Source organism: Sceloporus undulatus, chromosome 1 (assembly GCF_019175285.1).
Source record: "Sceloporus undulatus isolate JIND9_A2432 ecotype Alabama chromosome 1, SceUnd_v1.1, whole genome shotgun sequence".
NCBI lineage: Eukaryota > Metazoa > Chordata > Lepidosauria > Squamata > Phrynosomatidae > Sceloporus > Sceloporus undulatus.
In genome coordinates, this window is record NC_056522.1 from 157,287,495 (window position 1) to 157,305,440 (window position 17,946).

Here is a 17,946-nt window from a genome sequence, read left to right on the forward strand (position 1 = left end):
CAACCTCTTTAATTAATTAATAATGCACTATACAGCGAATGGGTAAATCCTGTGATTCACATACAGTCTTGGGTTTCACTGGTCCTGGCAGGGCCATCCCAAGTCATTTTGCAGCAAAAAGTGCATGCAAAGTAGTTTGTTGAACCTTATTTCAACACTGGCAGTGGGAAAGCACCCTCCACAATACTTGACCATAACAGCAAGACAATTTGGCGGTGGCACATGCACCTCCCCTATAGTTTTCCATTATTTTTTGTCTTTTTCTTATTTTGGAGGAAGACAGAGGGTTTGGGAGGCTTTGAGGGCTTTGGGGATGCAAGCCGCTACACTTGCAGGTAGTTTGGGGGTTTTTGGGCTGGTTTTCAGGCAAAGCAATGGGTTATCATCCCATTATTTTTTAAAAATAGGGTTCTGGGGGCATTGAGAGGCCACACTTTTGGGGTCTCAAGAGCTGCATGCAGCCCATTGGGTGCACTTTGGAAGAGCTAGGTAATTGGAATGGCTCTTGCCCTTCAGTATCTGCTGGCTGAGGTAGTTTTTTCAGTCTACCTGATGACAGGGCTAGCTCTGGACTTTGAGCAAGATGTCCCCCTCCACCTCACACCAGCTTGTAACAGCAAGTGATGGCAAAACCTGAAAAGAAAACTAGCACGTGTGTGTCTGTATATGAGAGAGAGAAAGAGAGAGAATTTGTGTACCTGAAAGAGATTTATATAATTTAAACCCCATTTTAATCAATTTCTATCTTCCTTCCCATTCCTTTCCTCTTCTGTGATGCATTTTTTTAAAAAAAGATGGTAAGCCTGAGGGCAGGGACTGTCTTGTTTTCATTCATCTGTAAGCTATTCTGGCAGCCTTTCCAACTGAAGAGCAGGTTATTTATGCTTTAAGTAAGTTTGAAAGTGCAAGCCTTCATGGCAGTGCTCATAGCCAAACCCCTAGGAGATTCTGAGGATGCATAACATATCTGTATATGTATATGCAATGTGGATTTGTGTGTGTGTGTGTGTCACAAGAGATATCAGGAAGCAGTGGGAAGCAAGCGCAAAATGTCCACTGTTGGCTTCCAGCACAGCAATGGAGGTGAAAGAGAGTTTCTGTGGTTCTCTGGTTCACTCAGCAGACCATCAACCTGACCCTGAAACTGAAGACGAAGGCAGCAATTAACAACATACAGTACATGGAATGGACAAGTCATGCTGTCCTGAAGAATTAGGTTGGGTGCATGGTCTCCTGGCCACCTAGCACCAGGAGAACCTCTGTCCCTCTCCAAAGCCTACTGGAGACTACATCTCCACCTATTTTGCCATTGCTGGTGCTGTCTCGTTGGTGCAGGGTGGTAGTAGAGTGCCATTCTGTCATATTAGTATAATTTATTATTAGCTTAGTTTACTTTGTTGTTTGTTACTGTGTGGCTCCAAGTCATTTTGACTTATCGTGACTTAAGGGAACCCTATCATTGGGTTTTCTCAGCAAGTTTCTTCAGAGGAGGTTTGCCATTGCCTTACCCTGAGGCTGGGCGAGTGTGACTTGCCCAAGGTCAAGCAGTGGGTTTCATGGCCAAGAGGGGAACCAAATCCTGATCTCCAGAATCATAGTCCAATGCTCAAATGACTATACCACATTGGCTCTCAATCACATTGACACACTGGCTTTATTTATATCCCACCTTTTACCCCAAACTGGGACTCTCTCCCCAAAAAAAACAATTGAGCCTTGTGATCCCACACTACATCCCCCCCCCCCGCTTTGTTAAATGAAGGGAGAAAGGTGCTGCAGTTTCCATGCTGTGGATGGTGGTGGTTGGGCTTCCATGGTGACTGTAAAAAGGTGTGCAAGGGCCTCATGGACTCACATGTTGTCCACCTGTGCCCTATCCATTCCACCTCTTTCCTGGCTACCACACCCTGCCACTGTACGGACAGCCCCAAGAGCAGACAGGTTTAGGAAGACAGGGAGCATGAGCAATCTTTTCTGCTCTTTCTGATTATGAGTGCCACGTTTGTACATGCTGAGCAAGTATTCTGTGTGAGAGTGTTCATGAGGGAAGGTGGGGTGTATCTGGGTGTGGGTAGGAATGACCAAAAGAAAGAGAGAGAGAGAGAGAGAGAGAGAGAGAAAGGTGGATGAATGGAAGGGCCATAGGTCAAATGGCAAAGTACATAGTACTGTATGCATATAAAAAGCCTTAGTTTCAATCCTTGGCAGCTCCACAGAGATTGAAGGTGAGGGAAGACCATTGTCTGGTGATCTTAGGACATTGCTACCCAGTGCAGCAAAACCAAGCTGAAGAGGGACCATTCTTCTCTTAAGGCAGTGGCTCTCAAGCTTTTTGCCCTTGTGACCGCCTTTACATCTACATGTGGATGTTATGTCCCCCTTGCTCGATGTAGTGTATGAATAAAAATATTTTGTTTGTATATTAGGCACATTGAAGTATATTAATATTTAAGCATTTTATGAAGAAATAGCTTGCCTTTCCCTCCAACCACAGACAGATTACTAGTTTGCAATTAGCAGTTTCAGGAATTGGTATTGTTAAGGGGGTCCTTTACTTAAAGCAAAAGAACACAGAAAGTTAGATTACTGTATATACTCATGTATAAGTCTAGAAATTTTAGTTAAAACAACACACCAAAAAAACCTGGGTCAACTTACCCATGGGTCAAAGTAAATGCTGTGCCTCAACACTTAACAAAATGGAAACCATCCTCTTCTCTGAGTAAAGTGGTGAAAGGTGAGAACCTAGTCCATCCAGGGAGAACCTAAAACAAGCACTGGCCCCCTCTAATCTCTCCACTGCAGTGCCATTTCTGGCCTTTTTTGAATGTGTGGGCAGGAAAATAGCAGTGTTCTTTGGTATCATTTTCTTTTGCTTTGTCCTTTACATCCTTTGTTACCTGCCCCAAAGTTTTACCCTCAGCATTTACACACGTTATATCAAAATCCATAACTTTAGCCCTCAAGCCTGCCCTCAACTTATACATGAGGTTGACTTATACTCGAGCATATGTGGTACTGTATATAAAAGTTGCAGGGTATGAATTACTTGATTTACTTCAAAATGTGGTAAGCCAGTCCTGCTACATTTGCAGGCCCTCCTGTTCATTTTGATGAGTGCAATCCTGGACTATATGTCCTATAGTCCTGCCCTTATGGCAAAAAGCTTTACCATTCCTGTTCCAGGCCTAACTACCACTAACTGTTTTTCCAGCCTCCAGCTCTTACTGGTACTGGCTCTTTTTTACATAGGGGAAGTCTATAACATATTTAGGCAGTACACCATTAACAACAATGTAATCTTGGTGAGAATCGGGGTGCAGCTACATAACATTTAATGCATCACAAATGAAAACTGAGATACATGTTGTCAAGCAACATCAGAGTGGTAAATAGCTCACAAGCTAGACCAGGCTGCAACAGCTTGCTTTTGCCTGAGCCTACTGGGAAGAGCAAGATTAAGACCCCTCCTCTTTCCTCTGCTGAGTAAATTAAGTGCAAACTACTTTTGCAGTTTAAACTCAGTTTGCCCCAGGGGAAGTATGCTGAAGACAAAGGGGAAAGTGAGAGGCAGAGAGAGAAACTGGAACATTTTAAAAGCAGCTGAAAAACTGGGAGGACAGGGGATTAACTTGGACTATTCTTGCCAAATTGTGACAGTTGGAGAGTATTTACCTATAGGGACTAAAGCTGGAAAATTGCCCTCTCAAAGAAGAATGCCAACCCCCAATGAAATATTCCTCCAGTCCCCAAATTTCTAATATTATTCTAACTTAAAATTTCATTTGAGCATTTTGGAATACAGTTTAGTCACTCAAAGAAAAGGGGCAGGCAAATTTTCTGAGCAAAATTGAACACAGCAAATGTGAGAGTTCTAGCGCAAACAATTTTCAGTGTCTCAGTCTCAGCAATGCTAGAAATTTGGGGAATGAAGGAAAATTTTATTGTGGGGACAGAATTACTATTTGGTGGATCAAAGCCCTCATTCTCCTTCACCACCCCTTATTTTACACCCCTGGAACAAACCATAGTGGTTAAATATATACTTTTAATTTTGTATAGGTAGTCTGTTCCACGTTTGCATTTTTCCTTGCAGTGTGAATCAGAATAAAGTACAGAATATTATAGACAATTATAGCAAATATCACTATGAGATTCCACTGTATTTTGGAATATAAAACATTCATCTTATTGAAATGGAAATGTAAAATCTAGGAGAAAATGAAGTGTCTGCTATGACTAGAAATAAGGAGTGAAACAAATTTCAACCTTTTCATATTACAGCACATTTTTTGGAGATGTTTTTCCCTTTTACCTTTTGAACAAAAATATTACAAAGCAAAGCTCCGTACAGGTGTTTTCACACAGATTTTTTTTTCTTTTGGACTTTGTTTACGTGTGTTGTGTGGTATCCATGGTATTTACAAGGTGCCGGTGTTAACAGCCCTCCAGCTGAGTGTCCGCTATGTTTGATGGCCTGGCACAGCTCCAGGTACAAAAAACACAGCAATGCCATTTTGACAGGGTCAGGCAGTGACTATCTATGAGTTACATGCTTACTTTGGATAGATGTGAAAAGGGGATTAGACAAACATATTTATTTTGCATTTTACACTAAACATTCATATGTTGATTGCCCATAATCTGTTTGGAGACAACTCTGTCAGTGTCTACCAGCTATCATAGGGTGATGGAGCTTCTTGGCTCAGAGGCAATATACCTCAGAATACTAGTTGTTGAGAGGAGTCAGTTTGTCAGAGATTGCTTGCATATCACAGACCAAGGGAGTTTCCTTCTGCGAAGAAAAGTCTTTCCATCTAAGAACATTTACACCAATTGTCCAGTTATTACTGCATATCACACCCCACTCTTCTCTCCTGTAAGGGTTGTTTAGGAGTCTTAGGAGACCCTTAGGAGTCATTTCTGGGTATAAATGTAGGTGCTTTGGCACTAGCAATTTGGTCTAGTTTGGAGCAGGACAGAACCTCTGTCCAACTTCTGCTAGATTCCTCAATAAGCTGGCCACCCACACTTGCTGCGATGCCCCCAGACTGGGGCTACACTTCAGGAAAGGTAGTATCACCTCTTAGCAACCCTCAAAGTCACTATTTCTCCCACCTTTGCTTCGCTAGTTCATGTGTGTGTGTGAGAGAGAGTGTGGGTTTTTGTGTTGATTATTTTACTTAAAAAACGATGAAACCTTATTTGGAATTGCCTCTGGAGTTCTGTATGATTTGGAACTGTTATACAATGGGTCAGATCCTAAGCTGAACATTGCCCCAGCCAAGGTATACTTTTAACTGAGCTATCTTAATCCCCCTATTAAACATTTGTGGGTGCTCTCCCAGAACCCCAAGTTTTTGGGTAACACTATCCAGGGAACATTATGTTTTTGTACTTCTGCAGCAGTCACTAAATCATAACAAATGTAAGGGGACTTGCCAATGAAAAGGCCCTGTGTATAATCTATTTTATCATCTTGGGAAATCTGATGGAGTAGATCTCTATGTCATGGACAAAGATTGTTGGGTGGTTTTGTTATCATAAAACAGTAGCAAAGAAGCCATTCTGGTATCGTGGCCACCACTGTTGTTGAATATGCTATAACAATGGGCTTCTAAGACAGGGGCAGGAAATTTTTTGACCCAACAGATACTTTATTCTACAGTTCCAGTGCATTGCCTTTTGACTATGCCTTTTTGAAGTTGAAGTCCAAAATGTCTGGATGGCCTGAAGTTCCACACCTCGGATCTAGAGCCTAATCATTTTATATTAACTCTGCTTATATTCTGGCTATCTTCTTTGAAGGAAGGGAATGTATAGGAGTGATATTGTCTGTAACAAATAGCTTCCACCATCCCCTATCCATTTATATTTATGCAGCTGAAATCTAGATCGGTCACATGTCATGCCACATGAAGTGTGTTATGAATTTAGGGACCGCTCATTGACTGTTTTGATTGCTATGAAGTCCTCAGCCCCACTAGATGAGTTGATAGGAGCATGGAAGACCTCAACAAAAATCTAATGCAACTTACATCAGCTCAAGTAATATTTTCTTTTGTTCGCCCATCTAACTCTTTAAGACCAATCGCTGTTATTCTTTATTTTCTGGTGGGAAACTGAAGCAGTCACTTGGCCAAGATCCTATAGCCTGCTCATGATAAACAATATTCTTAAATTAGAATCTGCAAAATTTAAGCTCACATCCTTAATGCTGCAGTGTATTGGTTCACACGGTATGTTCATTCTTGACAGCAGGTTTCTTTATAAAGTAGCTTCCTGGTCCATATGTAGAAGAACAGTTTAGGGTTTTATATTACCTTTACTGAGATCATGAAAATGTCACAAACATGGAAATTGGATTTTGGAGAACCAAAACATGCCACCTTCTGACATTTTAGTGGTCCAAATAAAGGTATTACAGGATCTGTTCCTGGTGCTTCAAGTTGTTCAGAGGGAGGTGGTGTGGGGAAGACAAATGCTATTATTAATTCACTGACATTACATATATACTGCTCAGTTTACAGCGTTTAAAATAAAGACTATAACCTAAACACCCAATAAAATCTAAAAACCCAACACAGTGCATATTAAACAGATACACTGAAAGCATAACCGCAACAATGAGAACAATACTCACAGAAGGAAATTAAATGCTGATGATCTTGAAATGTTGTTACATAATCTTAAAACACCCTTAAAGAGATCTTTTTGAAACTATTGCCAAACCTTCTTTATCTATTGTGTAAATGTTGTAGGGGTCAACTTTTGCGAACAGAAATTTCTCAGAAAGCTGTCAAGTGACATGAAATCATGCTTTGTGAAAACATACCATTGTGCACATTCCTTTCGAAGTGAATGTTGCCTGGAGAAATAGCCCATATGTGTAATCATTCTTGATCCAATCATCTCTCCTCCTCCCCCACTGCCATTTTTTCTTGGGCACATCTTTCCTAGTTTTCATTGAAGTATCTTTTCCTATAGACAAAGGACAGAACATAGATACTGTAGTTTTCTTCTGTTGGTGGAAGATGTCTGGCAGTAGGATAGTGGATACTTAGAATGGCCTTGAAGTTTATCATCAAGGTTTAATGTCATTATGCTCAAGTCAATGATGAGGCCAGCCTTCCATCTGCACCTTCCATCTTACACAGTTTTTAGCATCTGTGGTATTTCCTACAGCCCTTTATTGCAAACTTATTGGTGCTATGCCTCAAATAATATGTGCAAATAATCCATGTTGTTTATATCCTGCACTACTCACTTTTCATTAGGCTTTCTGCTCGATAGAAGCAGCAGCAGAATTTAAAAGAAAGTAAAATAAAGTCACCCAACTTGTTATTCAGGACATTTGGTATTTCACTAAATATAGTTGCCTAGACATGAAAGGCCAACTCACACAATCCATTTAGGCTTGCCTTTGACATGGTGACATCAGCTCGGGTTGGGAACTGATGTGCAATTTGAAAATTGCTGGAAAGCAGCATAACAACTCACTTTCTTCCCCTCACTTGTTTTATATAGAGTGTGGGAAAGTTAACTCTTTGGACTACAGCTCTCATATTTCTCCATTCAGCAGAACCAGTGACTATGCTGGCTAGAGAATTCTGGAAGTTATGGTTCCAAAAGGCAGCTTCCCCACTCACTGGATTTACATCTTCAACAACAGCCTTAGAAAATGATAATCCTGGACCACTAACCAAATGTACACTTGGTTCTTCATTTGGTTCTTGGCACTTTACTGCCACAATCCCAAAGAGGAGGTGATGTAGCTTTAGTCAGAAAGTTAGCAGAACTACCAAAAGGGCCTCTTTTGAAAACTTTGAAGAGCTGCCACCAGCATAGATTGATCTTCACTCTGGTCACTTCAGATGGTAGCTTAAACCTGTCCAGTGCAGACTTATCTGGGGAAAATGTTATTGAACCTAGTTACCCAAACACCTACTAAGATTTTGTAATGCTGGTTGAGATGCAGAACTGACTTATTTAACTGTACCCTAGCAGGATTCTTGTTGTCACGGTGTGACTTCAAGTAATTTCTGACTTATACTGACCATAAAGTGACCCTATCACAGGGTTTACTTGGCAAGATTTGTTTAGAGGGGATTTATTTTTTTCCTTCCTCTGGGGCTGAAACTGTGTGACTTGCCCAAACTATAATTCCCAAGAATCCAGCGGATGGAGCTGTAGGATTTAAAATTATATCAAAGCACAATGGAAGACATTGGTGATGCCATGGAACAGAAAGAACTTGCTTACCTTTCCAGACATTAACATTTATTCAGCAAGACTGCTGGTGGCAAAAGATTACTTCCAAATAGTGGGACTTGGGGGTGTCATTTTGATGAATGCATATGCTACTTAACTTAAAGGGGGGAAAAACTGGTATCAGTTTCAGGGCAGCCTTTTCCATTTAATTTATCCTCCTGGAACATACTATATACTGGAAAACACTCTGCAGCTAAAGTTTTGCAATATCATTAGTAGTCCTTTGAGGAATCCCTTAACCTTCTTGCACACACCCTTAAAACATTCATAAAGTCAAGAAAGACATGTTTTGAGGAAAAGGGTACACACTGTATTTCTTAAGATTGCGTCATCCTATGAAATATGGGGATCTTATTATTAGTTGTTATGTTTCTGTAAGAGTCATCTTTTGCATCTTTCTGTTTGTCACTGTTGATCTGGCCCCTTTCACGGGTGGAAATGAGGTCACTTGTGTCTCCCCAATTCCTGTTATGAAGTAGTGCTCTGTAGGACCTTAGCGTTATGCTATGCAATACAAATGTTATTCTGAAGTCCCTAAGTTTGTTCTGAACAAATTTCTTGTATGCAACACATGTCAGTGGGAAACTGATTTGTTGGTTTGTTGGGTGGATTACTTTAATGTGCCAAAGAATATAAAAATTGACTAGCCAACAAATGAACCCTTGATCAGAAGAGTGACAAAGGCAACTGGGCTAACATGCAAAAATGCAGGCTCATACAACTACACTCCACAAATTAAGTTACATAGCTTCTGAATACTCTGAATTAGCTGTAATTAACTGTATGTTAACAAAAAAATACTCCCCAAAAGATGCCTTATAGGTCGGCGGATGTATTGCTTCCATGAAACACAGATATAACAGTGTTGCTTAGTGATAAGTGTGGAGGTATGGTATGTTAGCAATAGTAAAAGCTCACAGTAGTCAGTAATCCATCCATTACAAGATTTGAAATGTGATTTTTTTGCCTCTTTTGATAGGTACCTTGTAAGATTTGGGAGCTGGGCAGGCCTAAATAAGGTCTGCCCATAAATGGCCTGGCCCATGACCTACTCTTCCTCCTTCAGCTTCAGGACTGTATCTGTTGAATACTGGCCATCCTTATGAAGACTGGCAAGGATTTTATTGCAGGCCAAACTAGACTGAATGTAGTTATACCTTTTGCCTTTCCTCTTCTGCCCACCTGTTGTTGTTGTTTTAGTCATTTATATCCCGCTTTCCTCCCACCAATGCGACTCAAGGCAGGTAACAACATATCTAAAACAGTATGGATTAAAAACTATATAAAATTTTTGATAAAAGTATAAAGTTATTTAAAATGCAGTAAAATAACAGTTAAAACGTTAAGCATGAAAAACATTAAAATTCATTACAAGATTATACAGATCATAAAACATAAAAAGCACAGCATATCATTGTAGGCCCATCTGATTCAATTTCCAAAAGCCTGGTGACACAAGAATGTTTTCAGTTGCCTATGGAAGGAAAGTAAGGAGGGAGCCATTCTGATCTCTTTAGAGAGGAAGTTCTAAAGACTGGGACCAGCCACCAAGAAGGCCTTATCCCTTGTTTCCACCAAACAAACCTGAAAAGGTAATGGGACAGAGAAAAATGCCTCCCCAAAAGACTGTAACGTTCTAATGGGTTCCTACCTTCGGTTTCCTTCCTTCTTGCCTGCTGGGCCTCTGCCATTTCTCCCTGGCTGGCGGGGCCTGCAGCGCTCCTGGCTAACCCCCGTTGCTTCTCCTGGGGCTAGCATTGCTTCCACTGCTATGCCGCTGCCGCTTGCCCCTTTCTTGCCTGCTGCAGCAGTGGCGCCAGAAATCCCACCTGCACCGGGGAAGCAGCGGAGGCCCGGCAGGAGTGCCACAGACCCTACCAGCCCAGCAGAAGGCAAGGAAGGAGGGTAAAGAAGAGGGAGATAGAGAAGGAAGCCCCTCAGGCACTGGGCAAGTGGTGGCGGCTTTCCCTGGAATGGGAGGAGGAGGTGGAGGAGGGTGAGAGAGGGGTTTTTTTTGCGATAGTACTGATTGCAAAATCAATCTGTTGCTAAAGCAAGTAGTTATTTAGCAATAGATTGTTTTTGCGATCAATTCTATGGCAAAAAAACCCCCCTAAAACACAATTCTGATCTGGCATTCCCACTTATTGGGGATGCTTCAGGATCGATTTTTACAGAAAACACCTCTCCCAAACTAGTGTCAGGAAACCCCGGACTATTTGAGTTTGCCCCGAACCTTTCCTCCTCTAATCGATCGAAGGAGGATCAGAAGCGTGGTCAAATGGGAACAAGGGTCATATAGCCCACATCACGCTTCGCAGAAAACTGTAGTGGGAATGGGCCCACAGTTGCCAGGCACTGGTTTAGCCACAGGAACAGCTTTCTTAGAATTAGGTAGAAAGGAGTTATAGAGTTGTGTATCATCAGCATATAGGTGATGCTTGACTCCAAAACTATGACACCTCTCCCAGAGATTTCATGTAGATGTAAAATAAGGGACAAAACAGAACCTTGAGGGACTTCATAAATCTATAGCCCTCAGCACCAACCTCTAAGAGTCCTACTCCAAGAAAAAATGAGTCACTGTAGAACACTACCTCCAAACCTCATCCTACCTATGTAATAAATAAATAAATAAATAAATAAATACATTTCTATCTCGCTTTTTGCCAGGAAATCAAAGCGGCATTCAACAAGCTAAAATACATTCATATATATACATAGTACCCCCCCCTTAAAACAAGATTAAACAATATAAGATTAAAACTAGCATGCTAAAATCCAATTAAACCAAATAATAACCATTTCGACAGAGTTCGACAGATGGGAAGTAATGTAATTAGATATGCAATTGTAGAGAACACATTTGCTGTACAATTGGTCCTCCTTATCCACAGATTTTTTTATCCACTGATTGAAGCATCCACTGCTTGAAAAATATTTTTTTAAAAAGTATAAATTCCAAATAGCAAACTTTGATTTTCCATTTTATATTAGAGACACCATTTTCCTTTTCCATTATATTTAATTATATTTAATTATATTTATTAATGGGGGGGGGGTCCTGGAACCAACCCCCAGAGGATAACAAGGGCCCACTGTACTTAAGTTGCATGGTTTCATGGATGAGTGGCATAACTTATCACAATGTGGCAGATGTGAGGGAAGGGGGAGTGGAGCTGTCTGATTGGCAGCTAGACAAGGAATAAGAAACCCACAGAACAGCTGGGAATATTACCCAACAGATTTGAACAACCATAGTAGCCATGTACCTCTGCCTGGCCTTAGGCTAGGATGCATGGATAAAAGGGGCTCAAGTATGAGCAATCTGATCCGGAGATGCTGGGCCTGATTGGCATGGGCAATTCATTCTACTTGTACAGGTTTTCCTCTCTCTCTTTGCCAGTTTGTTGTTTATACACAGACACATTCAATATAGTCGTGACCAAACTGTTTACCTAACTTGTCATCTCACTCATTGTTTAGTGGTGTAACATGGGCATTCTTTAGCAGCAGAGCCAAACCACAACCATAATCAGGGTGTGGAGCAATAAGTTAAATTGATAGGAAAGTAAATATAGGTTAGATATTTGGGAAATAGCAAATCTGTGATGGAACACTGATTCCATCCACTGTCACTTTCCCGTGGATAGGTCAAGGTTAAAACGTATGGGCATGTAACAAAGGATCTAAAGGATAAAGCACAGGAAAACAATGCAAAAGAACATACAAAATCCCAACAAGCATAACTGTTTATGCTCACACAGAAGACTGGATGGATGAGAGGGTAGCAGTGGGGTTCAGTGCTTCCAAGACAGATTACACTCTTGCCTTTTACCAGGAGATGATTCCTTTTGAAATAAGAGTTAAAGTATAGTACATGCATTGACCCATGGATAAGTCAACTCAGGTTTTTGCAGTCAATTTTTTGACAAAATTTCTAGACTTATACATGAGAATATACAGTAAATCACAAGTTGCATATTTCCTGACCTGAGTGACTTACAACTTAAGAGTGGCATTTTTCTTAGCAGCTTATTGCTCCGCTTAAATAACCTGGTTTACCTCATCCGAATTCAAGCCTAAATCGGGAGGCAGCCGGTACTACTACAAGGCTTTTGCCGCCAAAGTTGTCAGGCAAGTACAGCCTGGCTGCAGCCCAGGTCCCAGGCGAGCCAAGAAAATCCCATAGGTTCACCTTAGGGTTGCCACAAGTTGAAGGCCCACAACAAAAAACCACCATTGCTTTCCTGCTCTGGAAGAAAATATATGAGTCCCAGTATTTTTTTCTGTCACAAGAAGAAAAATAATTGTGGGGAGGGAGTGGATTTAAGCAGACAAATTACTGACTGAGAAGAGGGGAAGAAATTAAGCAATCTTCCCCTCAAAGATACAATTAAAAAACAACAACAGAAGAGTGAGAAATATTAACATCACACACTGATAAATATCATATAATCTCTAGTAATGATAGCCATATAGCACATATCCAGTATGTGAGAGCTTGATGAACATAAAGGTTTTATGCAATACCTGTGCCATTTAGAACACTATACTATACTGTACTGTATAGTTTGGCCCATTGATTCCTAATGGTGGGAGAAAAAACACACTAAACCATGGTGTACAAGATACCTTGCAACATTTTTGAGAAGCTGAAAGCATTGTGTTCCTTCTTTTGGAGTTCAGCTCAGCTGTAGATACTCATCTGCTTCAAACTGGCTTTACACTGGGATGCATTAAATATGTTCACAAGAGAAAACAATAGGTCTCAAACAATAGATAAATTTTGGCAAGCGGCTGAGTTTCATTACCCTCCATAGCCGAGAGTGTGGGAGTAGCTTGTGTTCCAGGAGGAAAGTGTTCCTCTGGGACAAACTGTAGTTACAGGAAATTAACAGTCTGCTGCTAATGGGAAGATCTTTGTGTTCTGAGCTGGCAATTTCATCCCCTGTAGTGAAATGACAAGTGGGGAAGGACTATTGATTTACATCAAGACCAATGTGCTTAGATTTGGAATCTTCTCCCCTCTTCCCTTCACTTCCCAAGTATGCTGAGAGATAAATCTCCTTCTCTCTAGAGTAGTGGTACCCACCCTGTGTTTGTTTTCAGCTACTGTTGGGTGATATCTCTCTGATTCCCTTACCACTGGCTACAGATTGGGATTTCTGGGAAAGGGTTGCCATATTCTAGTCCCTTATATCTGGGCATCTAATTGGCATAGTCCCTCATATCCGAGGTTCTAATTTGCATATTATGCAAATTCTTATAATTATGCATATTATTAATTTGCTTTCTGATTATGCAAATTCAACACATTAATAATTGCACATTTTCTACCATTATGTTTCAACCTCAGCACCAGCACCAAGTTAAGAGCTCTTTTCTACTACTCCCCCCCCAGCTGCTGTGAAGAAAGTGAGGGTTGAAGAGCAGATGGGGCAAAAGGGGACAAATGGCAACCCTATTCTGGGAGATGAAGTTGGACAACTTCTAGGGATTCCAGAATGGAAACCATTGTGCTGGAGCCTGGTCTGGTGTCTGATCCTATTTGAAATTATATAGCCAGGGTGAGCAAAGTGCACCCCACCTAACATCATCCCAGGGCCTCCCCTCTCTGATGACCTACCCCCTCAATAGAAAAAGGCCAATAGTGGCCACCATGGGTGCAATATGGCATTTCACTTGGGGCAGGGAAGTCTTACCACCAGCAGTACATGTGTTGGAAAAGGGGAGGAAGGGAGGGAGAAGACGAAAAGAAAGAAAAATGAATGGGAAAGAAATGTTGTGAGGAAACAGTCATCTGGTGGGTGGTATATATATGTACTGGAAATCTAACAGTCAGCTGATAGGCTGCAAGCCTCTGTTACTAAATTAATGGGAACTGCAGCATAAGAAAGATTTTGGCTTTTCTGATATTGTAGACTATGGTCTATATAGGAACTGTAAGTCATTCTTTTCATTAAAACTTTGGCCTAGGCCAGTACCATCCCTGTAGGTACTGTTAAATATCATTGAAGATCATTTCCCATTTCTATGTATGATTATGAAAGCTGGACAGTGAAGAAAGGTGATAGGAAGAACAGGAACTCATGTGAAATGTGGTGCTGGAGAAGAGTTCTGCAGATACTATGACAAAAGACAAATAAATGGGTCCTAGAGCAAATACAGCCTGAGCTTTCCCTAGAAGCCAAGATGACTAAACAGAGGTTGTTGTATTTTGGACATAACATGGGAAGACATGACTCACTAGAAAAGATAATGATGTTGGTAAGGTAGAAGGCAAACTAAATCAAAGAAGTCAAAGCCCTAAGTTTGCAAGGCCTGAGCAGGACTGTTGATGACAGGGTGACCCGGAGGTCTGTTATTCACAAGGTCACCACAACTCGAAGTTGGCTTGATGGCATTTAACAACAAGAAATAATTTCATAACAAATTGTAATAGTCAATAATTCAAGTTGCTGTATCTAATTAACTGGCATAGTGATAATAAATGTAGAGATAAGATACCTATATTGTTTAAAAGAGGTATATTTTATTTGGAGGAAAAGGCAACATTTGCATCTTCTTCAGTTCTTTTATAGGGACTTATATGTGCACTTAGAAATAATCTCCCCTGGATAGTTTTTTTGTGGGTTTTTTGGGCTATGTGGCCATGTTCTAGAAGAGTTTCTTCCTGACGTTTTGCCAGCATCTGTGGCTGGCATCTTCAGAGAATACTTGCCTGGAGAACGTGTGTGTGTGTGTGTGTGTGTGTGTGTGTGTGTGTGTGTGTGTGTGTGCGTGCGCACACGCGCACACACACACACACACACACACACATATTGTGTGACCTGGGAAGGCAGGAGTGATTTGCATGTGTATTGTTCTGTTGCTAATGGCAGGCCTCAGGGTGGGAGGGTCTGCAAAAGAGGATGAGTGTCTGCTTGATTAGTGCTCATTGTCTGCTGGGAAACCCCTGACCCTGGGAGGTTTCTCATTTGCATTTGTTGAGTCTTCATCTTGCTATTTTTCAGGACTGGTACCCAAACTTTGTTTACTTTAAGGGTTTCCTCTTTCCTGTTGAAATTGTCCAGGTGTTTGTGGATTTCAATGGCTTCCCTGTGCATCTCCCCTGCATTTGGCAAGATTTCCCCCCAGGTAAGTGGAACTGCAAGCTTGCTCTGTGGCATGAATGTGCTGGTGTCATGCTGTTTTGCAGATTAATCAAAACCAATGTCTTATTCTGTTTAAAGTGTTAGACTGTAAGACTGTGATGTGAAGTGTTAGACTGGTTCTGGTCTGCACTGAACTATAAACTCATTGGGTGACCTTGGGCCTTCCAGAGGTTCTCACATGAAAGAGTCATTGTGAAAATAAAACGGGGAGGAGAAGAGCCTCGAACTCATTGGAAGACAATTTAAGTGTAACAAACAAACTCTTTTATAAGATCTCTATGAACTATTCTAGGGCTAGTGATCTGAATATAGCACAGAAATGGGTTCCAGAAAAGAACAAATGTGTTTTCATATCATTATCTAGCCTATTGCTAAAGACCACAAATTACAATACCAAAAGGGGCCCTTCTTCATTTCTAAAAACGGAACTTGCTTCTTTGTGAGTTCAGTAAGCATGGTCTGCGATGATCTAACTCAGAAAAATTGTCTCATTATTAAAAATGTTGGAGCCTCCATCGTGACCTGGGCTGGAACAGCGGCAGAGGCGGGGAGGGGCCATGCAAATAGTGTTACAACTAAAATCCTAGGAAAGCCCACAGGTGGGTGCTTTGTCTACAGTTTGTGTCCTTTTGAGGAAAAGGGATCTCTACCTGCAGAGACCAGGTGAGAAAACTTGTTTACTTGACTGGATGAAAATCACAGCACCAGAAAGAACAGGAAAAATGATTGATCTCAGATAGCAGTGACTAGTGAGAAATGAAGTGTTATTAGTTGCAACTGGATGAATGCTGACAATGAGTGTGTTTGGGAGACCTTTGTTTGAAGAACCCAAATTATAGAACAGCTTGGCAAACAAATGAGACATACTGTATTTGTAGATGGCAGCCTTAACTCTCAATTTGTTACCATGAACTTCTTTGGTTATGCTTTGGCAATGAAAATGGACTGACTGGAACAGAACTGGGCAGTTTGAGAGGGAACAGAATAAACCCAGTGACCCAGTGTAAGTAAATTTTCTTTCCTTCCTGCACTTTTTTTAGTCTTTTGCTCTCTCTCCCTCTCATCCTTCCTCTCTTTTAGCAAATGAGACCATAGGAGGCAACTTAATACACTGAGAACAATATGCATTTCTTGAAGAATTTTCCACAGACATAGTGTTTTGAATTTTTGAAATCAAGTATTTCCTCATTGTTAAAAGGGAATAGGCTATAATTGAGCTCCTGGTAAAGTGAGAATACTAGCAGAGAAGGAACGTAAATACAACAAAGTAAATGGAGGTATGCTAGGAGTGTCTTTCAGATTGCAGAGCTGGTTCTCTCATTGGCCAGATGCTACCTAAGACAACAAGTTTCGGGATGTCATGAACAAGCTACAAATTGTTAGTTATAAATTTTGTATGACTGTGTTTTTACTGCTGGTTAGAGCGGTTTGTGGTATTTTAAAAATGTTTTGCCCCTGGTGTCAAAATAACTTGATTGGCTTTGAGCACTCATAGGTTCCAAGGCTTTGGAAGGAGAGGGCACCATTTGTTGTGTTGACTCAGGCAACAAATGTCTTCTGCTAGCCTCAATATACTATCAACTTTTGTGGCATTTGTCCGAATCCCACCTTCATTCTTGTCTCATCTTTTGTTTGTATAAAATTTGTGAATCTGATACAAATAGTATAACCAAAAGTAAGGAATGTAGGGAGTTGCAGTTCAACAACATCTGGAGAGCTACATGATTCCCAACTTGATTTAGATTAAGAGCAATCCCAAGAGTTTAGTTCTTTATTGTTCACTGCATGGTATGCTGAGGAGGAGATTGAAACCTGCCTGTCAAGATATTGAATAGATGCTGCAACCTGTACTGGAAACATGGACAACTACCATTAGTGGCATTCAGTCTCTCTTGATCTCATTGTATGTGGAATCCTAAATTTCAGTGTTAGCTAGAAATGCCATTCACTAGCTCTTATCTGGTCAGGAAACAATAACCCTTTTAATTATATGTTGAGCCTTTTCTGTGGCTGCTTCCAGGCTCTGGAAATCCCACCCATGGGAAGCTAGAATGACCCCCCTTTCTGCTTTCTTTTTGCAAAATTTAAACAGGCATTTGATGAATAACTGGTCATGCAAAAGGCTTGTAAATGTATATTGCATTTTTTACCTTTATTGCTGTGTCTTTTAAATGAGTTTATACTGGTTTAAATTATGGGTGTTTTGGCTAATTTAATTATTTTAAAAAAACTTTTGTATTAGGTTTTTAGTTTTTTTAAATTTCTTGTTTGAACCTTGTTGTAAACTTGTCCTGGCTACCTGGAGAATGGGAGAATGAGAAGATTAAACAAACAACATATGGGGACGTGTTGATTAAAATCCAGGCCCTGTGCCCTTAAGCTTAGGCTGCCTTCTACACAGGCCTGCCCTTCAGCACTCTCAGGAAGATTAATGTGATGAAGAATACTATGTTCCTCTGACAGGGATGGGCCATCTAGACAAACGTCATCATCAGTACTTTTGAACTGGTTACCAGTT

The 17,946-nt window shown here is 40.8% G+C and overlaps 2 protein-coding genes across 2 annotated transcripts in view; both read left to right on the forward strand.

Moving 5' to 3' along the window:
• Positions 1-17,946, forward strand: part of FGF18 (fibroblast growth factor 18) — a 650,869-nt gene that overhangs the window by 19,726 nt on the left and 613,197 nt on the right. The gene's annotated exons all lie outside the window — the stretch shown is intronic.
• Positions 16,046-17,946, forward strand: part of LOC121929377 (gamma-aminobutyric acid type A receptor subunit pi) — a 34,415-nt gene continuing 32,514 nt past the window's right edge. The window contains exon 1 of the mRNA XM_042464944.1: positions 16,046-16,091. The gene's annotated coding sequence lies outside the window, so the exon portion shown is untranslated. The remainder of the gene's footprint in view (positions 16,092-17,946) is intronic.